Genomic DNA, 13,218 nt, shown 5'->3' with positions numbered 1-13,218 from the left:
TTAAAATCTACTTAATCTCTAATGTTAAATGGGATTAAAAAGGAAATAAGTAACGGCACTGGTGGGTGGTATTTAAGATCTCAAACCCAAGAATCAGACGGGACTGAGTGTAAAAGCCTGGTTCAGCCACTTACTAGCAGAGTGATATTGGTTGGAACAATCCCCTCATTATTAAATTGGGATCATAATGGTAGTATCGTTCCCACAGGGTTTATGAGAATTTAACATTTAACTAAACCTTGCTGGTGGAGTGTAGCCTGCAGAGTCAAAGTGTCTAGGTTAGAACCTACCAAAGCACCTCACTAGTTGTTTGACCTTAAGCAAATCACTTAACCTCTCTGAGCCTTAATTTTCTCATCTACAAAATGCAGATAGTAATAGTACTTGCCCGTAGAAATGTGAGGATTAGATGAACCATTTCATGTAAAATATTTAGAATAGTGGCTGGCCCACATTGACTGCCAAACAAATATTACCTATATAAATGCATGCTATTTGTAGTATGCTTTACTACAGATGGCCTCAGTCTTTGGTATAATTGCTTGATAATGTAATGAAAATAAAGATCACTCTTGGGCTAAATTCAAATGCGTTAAAATCATATAATTAAATGGGGGGGGGGGAAGTAAGGCATTTGCTTACCACAATGTCTGGTGGTATGTGTTAGGGTCAGGCGTAAGGCAGGGTAAAGATAAGAGTCAGAGGCTAAAAAATTTTAGGAGTCAAAAGCTTTATCGGGAACTAAGGTCTCAGGCGAGGTTCCGTGACTCAGGGAGAGAGAGAGAGAGAGAGAGAGGAGTCAGGGAAGTTGCTCCCAGGTGTGGTGGGGTGGGGTTTTTAAGCTGCAGTGGTTCCGGGTTTAGGTCCAGATGGGCCTTTTTCCCATCAGGTCGTGCTGTCGCTTGGTGATTGGTTGACCTCCAATTCGTTCTGGCACACTACTAGGGGCTTTTCGTTGGGTTGAGCTGGCAAGATGGCCATCCCCTCTACTGTGGTTCCAAGGACATCCTAACAGTATGAAAGAAAAGACTTTGTAACCTACACATTTACTAACATCATATTTGCAAGGTGCTTTAAAGATAAATAATTTCAGCATTACACTATTTCTATTAAAAATATATACTATTTATGAGTAACAGGTAGGTATTTCTACAATTCAATTAACAGCAATTATTTAGCACAGCCCTAAAGCCAATACCGGTTTGAAGCACTCAGCAAAGTATTAGCATCCATTAACTGGCCTCCTGCTACCCCAGTCACTAGATGACCTCCAGCTGCTCAGCAGAGCAGTTCAAGGTTCTAGGGAATCCATGGCCAAAACTCTTAAATTTTATCAGGAACAGATTTTGGGGGTCTTTACCTTTGGTACTAGGAATCCCTCTGGCGGGCTTCCTCAGTCTGAATTGTTTTCTTCTGTGAGCCCGGAGTAGGGCAGGAATTGCCCTGGGACATAGAAAGGTGGAAATGGGGACAGGTGAGCATAATCCACCAAGAATACCCAGGCAATAACCCAAAGGTGAATGATAGGTTTCGTTTACTCAGACGTGGAGAACCAGAAAACTATTAGAACTAACCTTACATCCCAGAAAGCAGACTTCTGCCACATCCCTATAGAGGGTTGTGGGCCTGTTGTTCCTGTTCAAATTATGTTGAGTCACTCATACATTTTTGTACTGTCACCATACAGAGGTCACTGATGGAGATTTGTTTTTCTATACAAAATTTACTGACATACAAAAAAAGACATGGTTTTAGTCAGTGTTTAAATTCCTAATGCCTTTCCCAATGCCTAAAATACTGGAAGTGCTGAATCAGCAAATGGAATAATTAAATTAGGTTCTGCACTAAAGGTGATGATACTTTGCCATGTTAACTTCACTTGGCACCTTATAATTCTTTCCTTTTGAATGATGACGTATTTAAAATTAATTTCTACCAATGTTTGACTCATACTGTGGAAAGGGAAGACGAAGATGAATCAGATGTGATTCATGAAAGAATCAGAAAGTTCTCACGAGAGAAAAAGACATAAACTCAAGTAACTTTAATGCAAGGCAAAATGAAATCAGCCCTGTTATTGAGCTTGTGTCATGATTCAACTTAACTAGGAGAGCCAAAATGCTCCAGAACATTTAAAAATTTATTTTTTTAAGTGTTTTAAACTCACAAACTGCGAGATCATGACCTGAGCTGAAGTCAGATGCTTAACCGCCTAAGCCACCCAGGCACCACAGCATACATTTTTTTAAGTTTATTTATTTATTTTGAGAGAGAGAGAGAGATCAGGAAAGGGGGAGAGAGAGAGGGAGAAAGAGAGAGAATCACAAGCAGGCTCAATGCTGTCATCACGAGCACAACTCGGGGCTGGATCTCACAAACAATGAGATCATGACCTGAGCCGAAATCAAGAGTTGGATGCTTAATTGACTGAGCCACCTAGGCACCCCAGATCATTTAAAATTTGACACGTGCTCACAGGTCCTTATCTGCCCTTCATTGAGCATGTAGGCGCTCTCGACAGTCAGCATTAGCTCTCTTGCCAACTGGGCTAACTAGCCTTGATTATGTTTGTGTAATACAGAGCTAACTAGATATTTTCATTAGTCTTTCAATAATTCAAAGAATATTAAGTATTTGTTATGTTCCTGGCACAGAGGGTGAAAATGGAGATTCACAAAAAAAGTAGGAATAGTTCTTGCTCAAAGAGATGAAAGCCTGATTTAGAAAACACCTATAATTTAAATTGGGAAATATGCTAATGTGAATGTAAAAGATTGTAAAGTGGCCAGTTAAAGGGTCAAAGAAGACTTCTTTAAGGAAGTGCCACTTAAGATAAACCTTGAAAGAAGAAAAATAAGAGTTAGACACATAAAGAGTGGACGAGAGCCTCCAGACAAAAGTAAAATGTGTGTATGAAGTTTCTAAAATAGGAAAGATCTTGATACCTTTTAGGAAATGTAAGAAGTCAATCATGACTGGTGTTTAATGATAGGATAATGAGTGACGTGAAATGATGTTGACAAGGTTAGGAGGGCCAGATCATGCACAGCCTTGTTGACTGTATTTTAAGATTTGTTATTTCATTTCAAGTGCAATGAGAAGTTATTACAAAATTTTCAGCTTGGGAGTGATATGATCAAATTAGTCATTTTGAGAAGATCATTTGGCTGCTGTGAAAAAAATGCATTGAAGGAGCAGGAGTGGGAGCAGAGATCAGTTAGATGTTACTTGGTGAAGGTAAAGAACAGTGGATGGAGTTAAGCTATATGTTGGAGGTATAGTTGATGCTACTTACTGATAAGTGGCACTTAAAATGTGGGGCATGTCTGAGGATGAGGCCCACTTTTCTAATTGAGCAGTTGAATGGATTCGGGTGCCATTTGTGAGATTGGGAAGACTAGGGAGGAACCCTTGTGGGGAGATCAGGAATTCACTTTTGGACATGTTGAGATGCTTGTGATACATTTGGAAAGGAGATCAAGGAGGCAGAACTGGAAAATACCTGTCTGAAATCTCTATCAGGTTAATATTCTGTATTTACCCTATGTCTTGTCAAATATCTGGAGTTGGGAAAATATCTGAATACTTCACTTTTCCCTTTTCATCAATAATCTTTAATATAAAAATCACAAATATGGTACTACATTAGCTATTTTTGAACAGTTATAATGAAAATAATATATTTTATAGAGGTTCTTAGTGTTTTGGGATTGGTTCTGGTTTTGGTTTTGGTTTGTTTATTTATGTTTTTTGAGGTTTTCTTGTTTTTTTTTTCTTCTTTGTATATCGATGCAATGTTAAGGGATCCTTGAAAACTAATTTGTGATAGAGTTAAATGTATAGTTTTCTAATTCCATATCCTTATGTTTATTCCATAATTGTACAAATTACTAATACTGAAATGACTTTTGATGTATGTGATTCTGTCTCAATAGCAGTGCTGATCTTCCCAATATACAACTAAAATCATCTGACTGGGTGATTTATGGCCATTTACTTTAGTAATTAATATTTGGGTAATATGCACTAATAATTTAGAATGTCTTTTATTAACAATATGTAAAAATTTGGGGCACCTGGGTGGCTCGGTCGGTTGAGCATCCGACTTCAGCTCAGGTCATGATCTCGCAGTTTGTGAGTTCGAGCCCCGCATCGGGCTCTGTGCTGACAGCTCAGAGCCTGGAGCCTGCTTCAGATTCTGTGTCTCCCTCTCTCTCTGTCCCTCCCCTGCTCACACTCTTGTCTCTCAAAGATGAATAAATGCTAAAAAAATTTAAAAAAATATGTAATAATTTCCCTAACCTCAGTTATAGATTTGGTCACTGCAAGCAGCTGGGGTGTCTGTTTGTGGACAGTTTAGAAAAAAAAAATGGGTAATCATGTATAGGAAGTAGCGATTAGCAAATTCATTTAAATTTGTCAAGCAACCAAAAATATTCAAGGAACAAAATCTGAAGTGGGCATATGGTTTCCCAGGAAATCAATTTACAATAAAAGTCTTTCTAGTGACTTTCCCAAGAACATTCTAAATTGTAATTTCTAACGAGCTGTATAATTAAACATGTGCAGACTTATTTGCTTCTATGGCCTAAGCCAAGGAAGCCTAAACCTATATAAGAAATGAAATGTCTTCTTTTAAGATGTTCTTATTGCTTAAGGATTATACAGTTAGTTTAAGGCCAAGTTCTAAGATTGAAAATGTTAAGGCCATAACTTTGATAATATCCAAAAGTACACTTGCTTGCTTATTTTAGCCTCTTTATTTTTTAATAAAAACTGAGAGTCTAGTGAAAAAAATTCTATAATTCTTTATTATTTTAAAAAGTATTTTAAAATACGTTTTATTTTCTTTCACACACATATATGCATATATATAGCAGTTATATAGGTGTCTAATAAACTAAAAATGCAGTGAAGATTGTACCTCTCAGTCTTGTATAAGAAGTAAAATTAAGTATTAAATACCCTGACTACAAAAGTCATTATACTAATGACCATTTATAATGTGTATACTTCAGTCATTAGAAAAGCCACATAGGCATTGTGAGGCTCCTGGGCACCTCTAAGTAGCAAGTGTCTTAACTGCTTTGTGCCCCACCTTCTTCATCTGCAAATAGATACAATTCTAATGTGTAATTTATAATGTTATTTTCAGCATAACAATTGTAAATTTTAAATACATGTTTATACTATTTTTACTCTTTATTATCATAATTGGCCCAAATTTGAATTAAAGCAAAGCACATACTCATCCCAGTGCTTTAAAAGAGCCTCTTTTAGTATTTTATTTAGCCTTGTTTTTTAGTAAGTATTATCTGTTGGCTTAATAAATTAAAAGTTAATTAGGGGCACCTGGGTGGCTCAGTCAGTTAAGCATCCCACTCTTGATCTCAGCTTAGGTCATGGTTTCAGCTTGTGAGTTCAAGCCCCACGTGTGACAGCACAAAGCCTGTTTGGGATTCTCTCTCTCCCTCTCTCTCTCTGCCCGTCCCCCACTCATTATCTCTCTCTTCCTCTCTCTCTCTTTCTCTCTCTCTCCCTCAAAATAAATAAATAAAAACATTTTTAAAAAGTTAATTAAAAGTTCTTAATATTCAGCAATTCCAGATGGAGCCAATATATATTTTTTGTGTATGATAACTCAGATTTCTGCATGCATATGCTTTCACACACAAAAAATATTGGTGTTAGCATATATATGTGCACATATATTGTATATGCAGCTGTGTTTTCTCTAGTTCTATACAAATTTATTTCTAATGGGTCTGAGTTAATGATGTGGCATATCCGTATATGTTTATATGTATATATTTTCCCTTAGTTTTCCTAGCATGGGCATATATTTCAGTAGACTCCATGTGTAGAAATATCTGCAAGTATGTTGAAACTGACCTCATAATGTCTCCTTAGCACCAACTTCACCACATGCCCTTCACCAGTGCAATCTTCTCTAGCTTCTGACCTCTCCAGTTAAAGGTTATCCTCATCACCAATTTAAAGAGCTAAGAATCCTTTTATTTTGATTCTTCTCTCTTCACTACTTTTATTAAATCAGGAACTGTGTCCTTTGGAAGTTTCCACCAATACAGCTAGTCTTGTCCTTTACCCCTTGGGTAAATTCCTAGCAGTGCTATTGCTGGGTCATAGGGTAGATCTGTTTTTAATTTTTTGAGGAACCTCCAAACTGTTTTCCAGAGTGGCTGCACCAGTTTGCATTCCCACCAACAGTGCAAGAAGGTTCCTGTTTCTCCACATCCTCTCCGGCATAACTGCTGAAATCAAGTCTCCTGATTTGTTCATTTTAGCCACTTTTACTGGCATGAAGTGATATCTCAGTTTCGTTTTGATTTGTATTTCCCTGATGAGGAGTGATGTTGAGCATCTTTTCATGTGCCTGTTGGCCATCTGGATGTCTTCTTTAGAGAAGTGTCTATTCCTTAAAAATCTCCACTACCATTATTGTGGTGTCATATCTTCATCATGCCTTGTCTGATCTGCAATAGATTTCATTGTCAATCCCTCCCTCCCTGCTACATGCCCTTCCTAGATAAATCTTATAAAAATCACAGCTTTAGTCATTGCTTTCTCCTGCTTAGAAGTTTCTAGTAGTTGTTCATTGCCACTAGATAAAAAATCTAAATTTTTTTGCCATAGCACTACATGCCCCCTATGTCCTCCCTGTCTTCCAGGGACAGAATTCCATTTAATCCTTCTCTTCTGACTTCTGTCATTCATGCATCTCCACATCCAAGGAAGCTAGATTCTGTACAATTTCTTAAACACAGGCCATACTCTCCTGCCTTTAGGGCTTTGCTCATCCCATTCCCACCTTTGGAATGCCTTTCCTTGCCACTATGACCATTGCTTGTCAAAATCATAGCCATTCCCCAAGAGTCTAGCCAGTTCAGTTTTGTCTCCTCATGAAATTATCCCATTTTGATCCAATTAGAAGCAGTTTTTCTCTTCTAAGAACTTCAAAAATGCTTTATTCCTGGGGTGCCTGGTGGCTCAATCAGTTGAGCATCTGATTCTTGATTTCAGCTCAGGTCATGATCTCATGGTTCATAGAATTAAGCCCTACATCACTCTGGGCTGACAGTATGGAGCCTGCTTGGGATTCTCTCTATCCCTCTCTCTTCACTCCCCCCCCACACACACACACATGAGCACGCTCTCTCTCTCTTTCTCTCATAATAAATAAATAAACTTTAAAATAAATGCCTATTCCTTTCTCTGTGTTCATTCTTTTGTTACCAGGCCATCCAAGTAGCCCATAGGGTATAGAAAGGATAGACATCAGCAACCTAAATTAAAGAGATAAGCAAACTACTAATTCTAACACTTAAGACACTTAGTTATGATTTCTGCCCCAAATTGTGTTAAATTGAAAGCATTCAGTGAACACTGAAAAGGAAAGTACAAGCCCTAGAGTTAGTCTGTGACCAAACTCTGAGCAGTAAGTGGGAAGAATTGGGGTGGAGAGATAGAGGGGAGTCCAAAACAGTTCATGACTGTTGCAGCACTATGTCAAGCAGAAAAGGGAATGGCCAAGATGGAAGATGAATAATTTTATTGCCAGGAGGAGTCCCTTATGAATAAGACCCTTGCATTGGCCCATTTTTTCATACTTTTCAGTAATGATCTATTCAAGAGATTGGGACAAAACAGTATTTGAAGCATCTAGCACTTTGCTTAAGAGTCAGATTAATTGAAAACCAGTTTCCAAATTATTGATGATTTTTATTTTATTTTTTCTTAATAGCCTACTTGACAGATTTATTGTCCAGCTTGGTTAAACATTAATGTGGCACACACCTGATATTACAGACAATTTCTCAAATATCTAACCTGAATGAAGTTTTTGGCATGTCTCTTATCTGCATATTCAATATATTTTTAATCTGTCCTTGTTCCTCCATCTACTCTTGTCTCTTCTTTCTCTGATACTAATATGGCTGGAGTGAACTTCCTCAGAGTTGATGTGAGAAACTCCTCTGACAGTTTTCAGTGATGGTTACTTGGTAAATTATTCTATAACTTGAATTTGGTATATAGGCATAGAGCTGCAGGTATTGTGCATACAATAAGTGTTCCATCGAATATTTAAATGAGCTAAGACTTTAGTTGAAAATAAATGCATCATCCTTACACATAGTACAGAAATTGCCTACACTGAAATCATTCTTTTTATTCCCTCTGTCCATGGATAGTTTTGCTCATGGTGTTTTCTACCAACTTGGACTACTATCACCTGACCACAATAATTCAGAAATGATTAAGATAGCAAAGTTTTCAGATGTCCAGAATGGAGCTATTCATACCCAAGCAGTTCACCAGACCACTGGATGAAAACTGAACACAAAGGTTATGCAGCTGCTTTGAGGACTGGCACCCAAGCATACACTGCATCAAGGGATACCATACATTCCCCCTTTCTTACCATGGGGTATATTATAATGTATATTCATTTTTAATGCATATGCAAGTTATGTCTCTGAACGCAAAATGAAGTTTACTCTTTACTTAGGCCAATGTCTTGGACTCTGAGAGCTAAGTGGCAGGTAGACCAATCTGTGGTGAAAGACTATTCTGAATAATGGTTTGATTCTTAATAAACACAAATAGCAAATTCAGATGTTTGGCATGAGGTCTCAAAACACTACATTTTCCTTTTGTTGCTAAATTTTTTCAGTGCTTTTGAATTACCAAAATTGTTCCCTTGAGTACACCGGGAGATTTGCCTGACTGTATGTGTAGTGAAACCTCTTATTGAAATATAATGTTCAGAGTCAAAGAGAAAATGCCTATTTATGTTAAGCCAGAGAAATAGTCTTCTTGGAAATATATTGTGCCTAAATTACCACTTTGTCTCCCAAAAGAACAAATCCTTTTTTTTTAATTGGACAAAGGACAATAACATTTAATGAGTTCACCTTGTTCCCAAGCACCTACTGTAGAATTTCTTGAGTCTGTACATATTTCTGGATAAAAGGTATGTCCTTGTGGATTGGGAAGTCTCTCTAAGGTAGTATTTAGTCAGTCTTAAAAATGATATCTGTAAAAAAGCTCTCTCCTGAAATCTTCTAGCAAATGACCTATTCATGAAAAAAACAAACTACAGATATTGCCACTATAATACTTTTATCGTGTATATTCTGATATTATAGGAGAGTAAAACAATTGATTACTTTTGCTAAATTCTTTTGGAAATTAAGGAATTATGCCCCTCTTCTCATTTGCCCTTTGAGGCTAACATGTGGCCTCTGGTTATTTTCTTAGTTTACTTCTTTGCTGTTTAGATCTAGTTCAGAATGTTTAATGATACTTATGATTAATGGCTCTTTAAAAAATCTTTAAAGTCAAAATTATTTTACCCTGAAAATTGCATATTTCAAAAATGCATTGTAGTAGATGTAGCTTTGATTTTTTGACATTCAAAAGTTTTATAACTCACACAGCACACACTGTTTACCTAGTTGTGAATATTTGCTGAGGTAAATATTTACCTATATAGCACTTTTTAAGGTTTTCAAAGGAAATGCATTGCCATGGTAAATAATGTGACCATAAATCTTTCCAATTTATGATCAGTAGCAAAGCAATTTTATTAGGATTGAATAGCACCTTAGTTTAAACCCTTTCTTTATCTAACTCTTAAATGGGAATATTAAGTAGCTGCCTTGGTTATTGTGAGAATTTAATGAGATCCTGGGTACATCTTAGTGCCCAAAAAGTTTAAGTGTTCTTCTTCCTTATTTACTTTTTTAAGAAGCAAATACATGAAGAAAATAATCTCCATTCAATCAATACTTTATTTCAAAACCATTTATTAAGCTAGCCAGTTCAAAATGGTGAATCAAAAGAATGTCAGTAAATAAAGAAGTTTTTGGCTTTTCTCCCAAATACCTTCTCAGATTACAAGACTAGACTGCAATAACACAGTCCTCTTTTGTCTGGGAGTAGCTTCATGCTAAATTCATCACAGTCCCCTAACTAAATCCATTTTGGTTCTCTAACTCATCAACCAGCATACATTAAAATCTCCTCCTCCTATGGAACATTGAGATTCAATAAAATTAAAGATTGTGGTATTTTTTATTCATGAACCATGACTCCAAGTGCCATTAGCTGTCAGCCAAAGCCTGTACTACATGGACTTTATCTCTGAGCATAATTCGATTGCAACTAGATGCCTTGGACACTTTATCCCTTACAGAAAAGTTGATAGAAAATAAAAAATAAATTCCCTGCTTTTAAACTCTGTAAAAAATGCCAACTTAGGGATTTGTAAACATGAAATATGTATTGTTTGTCCAGTTCTGATATCCTAGCAAGGATCCACTGAAAGTTGGAAATTTGCACAATAAGGATGATATTAGGAAAAGTTGAGAATTATCAGTCAAGGCTAAAAAGAGAGAAGTTAGGAAGAAGGAAAAAGTAAAACTAAGAAAGAAACAAATGAGGCACATTAACTCAGTGAGTCAGTCCCTTATAGTAATGAATGAAGAAAGTATATATAATTTCTTTGGTATAGGCCATTAATCTTAAGAAGAAAGACTTCAACAGGTGCTTCACAGGAACCCAAAAATATTTTGTGAATATTCATGAGTAGCTGAGTCATATGGGAAAATTTAGCCTTCATAGATCCATTTATTTGAATAAACTGAATGTGGTACCTACCAGTTTTTAAAAATCATGATAATATTGATGTGTAAGAATTCTTAAGTGTCAAATATTCTAATCTCTCAAAATGAACATACATTCATTCATGTATTTAGCAAGACAGTAATTGAACACATTTTAATTTTGTGACTACAAGTTGCAAATAGAGACATGGTGTACTCTCAAGGGAGACAGTGGTCCCAGTATAGTGTGTGGAATATACATATATATAATAATTATAGTACCACCAGATAAATATATACACAGGTTTTTACAAGGAAGCCTTGACCAAGACTTCAACTTCTGCTTTAATGCTCTGGGAAAAAAACAGCCTTCCAACACTGGTGATAGCTATTTACTTGGGAGACTACCCCATTCACTGGATTCCCCTCACCTCCTAAAATTGAGCTGAAATCTGTAATTCCTTTGAAATTGTCTATTAATCTTATTTCTACCCTCTCCAGCTATGACAGACAACTCGTCAAAGGAGACCCCTTCATTTATTTGTAGGCCACTGTCAAATCTCAATTTAGGCCTCTTTCCTTTAGACTAAGGAACCTTCACTTATTAACCATTCTTGATACATCATGATTTTCAGACCCTCTATTTTATTGTTTGCATCCTACAAATTTCTCAAGTTTTTCAATATCCCATCTAAGTGACAATATATAGAATTTATATAGAAATCCGTTGATATGTTTGTGTGTACAGCCCATGGTGAATAGAGTTTTAATATGTGAGCTCTATACTCTGTTTATTTAATATAATATAAAGTTGTATTACCTTTGTTTTTAAGACTCTTTTTTTGGCTCTATCCAAATTATATATTTGGGTATGTAAGTATTTTATATGAACTACTGGCTAATATATATATATTATTTTATATTTTAGAATAATTTATTTTTATATAAATTTATAAATTTAGATTTATCTTTATTAAATGTAAAATTGTTGGACTGAGCCTAGCATCAAGACCTGTTGATATCATTCTTGACAGTAATTTAACCATCCCCTATATTAGTATCCTTTTCTCATTTGTGTCCATTATAGGTGACCTAAAGGTAGATAGATGGATAGAAGGATAATTAGAAACAGGATGGAATTTGGCAGGGACACGTATTGCCCAGCTCACCTAAATATGAAAGTGAATCCCACATATATAAGAAAAGACTGAGAATAAAAATAACAAAAAGATAAATATATAAGTAATGCCTGTTTTTTAATCATTATATTTTACATCTGAATCTAACATAACACTGTATTTTAATTATGCTTCAAAATATAATAATAATAATAATAATAATAATAATAATATCTGTAGGCACAGTTTTCCATGCAGCAGAATATATGTATTATTAAAGAACTAGTTTCCAGGTTATGAGACCAGATTAATGTTATTTGTTCTCAGAAATTCTATCCTCCAATAACTCACAAAATGAATAACACGTAAGGAAAATCACTAACAACAAAAAAATTATTTTCTAACAGTGACGAAAGAAGGAATGAAGCACAGCTTAATATGATACTCTTAAAAAACTGTGATAAAAGGCAGAAACAGTAGTATAGAGGCTTAGAAAGGCTCCCATTCTCCTTCCCCACTCCCATTCCCCTCCTGAAACTAGGTTGGTGACTGACAAAATCCTGAGACTTCTTGCTGATACCAGTAAATCTGGAGAAGAGCACATTGAGCCTTGCCTTTTTCAAAGGGTAGTTGAAATTTACCACTGGGAGTATCTAAAGTGGGGAAAGTGAGCAGTAGAGCTGATATTCTCTGCTGGAAGTGGAAGTTCTGTAAACACGCCCTGAATTAGAGAAATTACCCAAGTACATTACATTGGTGTAGAACATTGAACAAGAATCTCCAAGATAGGAGAATTTGGGTGTTCTAAGAAAAATGACACACTTGAGTACAGCCTCTACTGAGCCCTCCCCCAACTGCTTCCCCATTTGTTGCTCCAGGTGCAGAAGCAATTAGAACACAAAATATCTAGATCCCCCACTGTAACTCAGAAGGAAAAACAAAATGTTCATAGGCATAAATGAAAAAAGTAAACTAGTCACATATATCAGAACAAATAGTGTCTAATTGAACTACCCAATCATGAGCAGGATGCAAACATTTTAATAACTCTGTACACATACTATAATCAAAATGAAAAAGATCATCATTACAATCTAATTTATTAAGCACTTATTATATGTTAGGTACTTATATATGGATAGCACTTCTTATATGTTCTAAGTGTTATATATATATTCATCCTCGTAAGAATTCCTGTGTGCTGCTTTTAATACATATGCAGATATGAGATTCAATAATTTCCCAAGAATTATATAGTGACAGGGACAGTATAAATTGTCTGGCTCCAGAACTTGTGCTATTACCCCTAGGTGATCTTAGTCTTTATAACATGCAAATAAAAGGAAGAAAGAAATAAGACAAATAGCTCAAACTATAATTCAAGGAACAGAAATAAATTACACATGATTCATGCTATAGAAGAACTTAAGGAAATAAATTCAATAAAATAAGTACTAAAAGACAAAATGATAAAA

The 13,218-nt window shown here is 35.7% G+C and overlaps 1 protein-coding gene across 18 annotated transcripts in view; it reads left to right on the top strand.

Annotated features, from left to right (window-relative positions):
* Positions 1-13,218, top strand: part of DLG2 (discs large MAGUK scaffold protein 2) — a 2,113,447-nt gene that overhangs the window by 1,560,251 nt on the left and 539,978 nt on the right. The gene's annotated exons all lie outside the window — the stretch shown is intronic.

Source organism: Panthera onca, chromosome D1, assembly GCF_046562875.1.
Source record: "Panthera onca isolate mPanOnc1 chromosome D1, mPanOnc1 haplotype 2, whole genome shotgun sequence".
Taxonomy (NCBI): domain Eukaryota; kingdom Metazoa; phylum Chordata; class Mammalia; order Carnivora; family Felidae; genus Panthera; species Panthera onca.
Note: the sequence above shows the minus strand (reverse complement) of the source record. Positions and strands in the feature narration are given on the sequence as shown.